At 53.4% G+C, this 1,769-nt stretch overlaps 1 non-coding gene across 1 annotated transcript; it reads left to right on the forward strand.

Annotated features, from left to right (window-relative positions):
- Positions 1-1,052: 1,052 nt before the first annotated feature.
- Positions 1,053-1,127, forward strand: Trnal-caa. The gene has a single exon. It is a non-coding gene; the product is annotated as a tRNA-Leu (tRNA).
- The last annotated feature ends 642 nt before the right edge of the window (positions 1,128-1,769 follow it).

The following is a 1,769-nucleotide window of genomic DNA, read 5'->3' on the forward strand; positions in this document are numbered from 1 at the left end:
ACACCTGCCTGCAGCAAAACAAATGAGTCAGGTTGCGTGAACGTAAAGCACAAGCCACTGTTCCAGCCGGAGAGTAACCTTTTCAATGCACATACGGACAGAACAACACACGTGGGCATAAAGGGAGCAGCAGATGCCTACCAACCAAACTATACTGCGCCAAAAACACGACCCGCGTCGCGTCCACAAACCGGAGCACTGCTCCCGGAGCTGGCGTCTGCTCGCCGGACTGCAGCAACTCTCTGTCCCGCGGAAAGCGATGCCGACTGCCGCCTTGCTCGACGCTCCCTTCTCGGCCGTGGACAACTACTCTTCTCTCGTCGCCTGAGAGTGCGGCCGCCATGACAGTTCTTCCCCTGCTGTCCGCCCCAGACTCCACTTTACTCGCACTCTCTCCCCCGTTAGGAGCCGCTCCGACAGGAGGCGCCCGCGATCGCACACAGTGCCAACCTCAACCAGAGGAGTCATCGACGGCGTCTTGCGCCAGAGAGCCGCACCACGGCTCAATTATCTTCAAAATTACAACTCAGTACACGATAAATGACAGCTTCCAAAAATGGCTCTGAGCACTATGGGACTTAACATCTGTGGTCATCAGTCCACTAGAACTTAGAACTACTTAAACCTAACTAACCTAAGGACAGCACACAACACCCAGCCATCACGAGGCAGAGAGAAAATCCCTGACCCCGCCGGGAATCGAACCCGGGAACCCAGGCGTGGGAAGCGAGAACGCTACCGCACGACCACGAGATGCGGGCAAATGACAGCTTCCAACTCGTATACTGCCTCTCTGTAACAGATCTAATAGTGAAAATTCTAATTAACAGTTGCAATACAGTTATATTATCCAGAATGAGATTTTCACTCTGCAGCGGAGTGTGCGCTGATATGAAACTTCCTGGCAGATTAAAACTGTGTGCCCGACCGAGACTCGAACTCGGGACCTTTGCCTTTCGCGGGCAAGGTTCGCAGGAGAGCTTCTGTAAAGTTTGGAAGGTAGGAGACGAGGTACTGGCAGAAGTAAAGCTGTGAGTACCGGGCGTGAGTCGTGCTTCGGTAGCTCAGTTGGTAGAGCACTTGCCCGCAAAAGGCAAAGGTCCCGAGTTCGAGTCTCGGTCGGGCACACAGTTTTAATCTGCCAGGAAGTTTCATATCAGCGCACACTCCGCTGCAGAGTGAAAATCTCATTCTGGAAACATCCCCCCAGGCTGTGGCTAAGCCATGTCTCCGCAATATCCTTTCTTTCAGGAGTGCTAGTTCTGCAAGGTTCGCAGGAGAGCTTCTGTAAAGTTTGGAAGGTAGGAGACGAGGTACTGGCAGAAGTAAAGCTGTGAGTACCGGGCGTGAGTCGTGCTTCGGTAGCTCAGTTGGTAGAGCACTTGCCCGCGAAAGGCAAAGGTCCCGAGTTCGAGTCTCGGTCGGGCACACAGTTTTAATCTGCCAGGAAGTTTCAGTTATATTATGTTTGACATTTCGCGTTCTTCGACTTCTTCCGCACCGGCCTCTCCGTGGAACTTGTGCCCGCCTCAGCAGGTGGGGTGGGTAGTCTCGACTGCCGCCCACCTCGCGCAGCCCTTGGACCGACAGCCCTGGTATCAGCAGCTAAGATTTGAAACAACTCCTAACAGTGCGGCGCTCGGCGCTCACCACTCATCGACTGCTCTCCCGCACCGACATCTTTCGTCTGACATATGTATTTAAGGACCTGATACCTCTCATTCAAGAAATGCCACGTATCACACGAAAACTGGTACTTGACTTCTCGA

This window comes from Schistocerca americana, chromosome 10 (assembly GCF_021461395.2).
Source record: "Schistocerca americana isolate TAMUIC-IGC-003095 chromosome 10, iqSchAmer2.1, whole genome shotgun sequence".
Taxonomy (NCBI): Eukaryota; Metazoa; Arthropoda; class Insecta; order Orthoptera; family Acrididae; genus Schistocerca; species Schistocerca americana.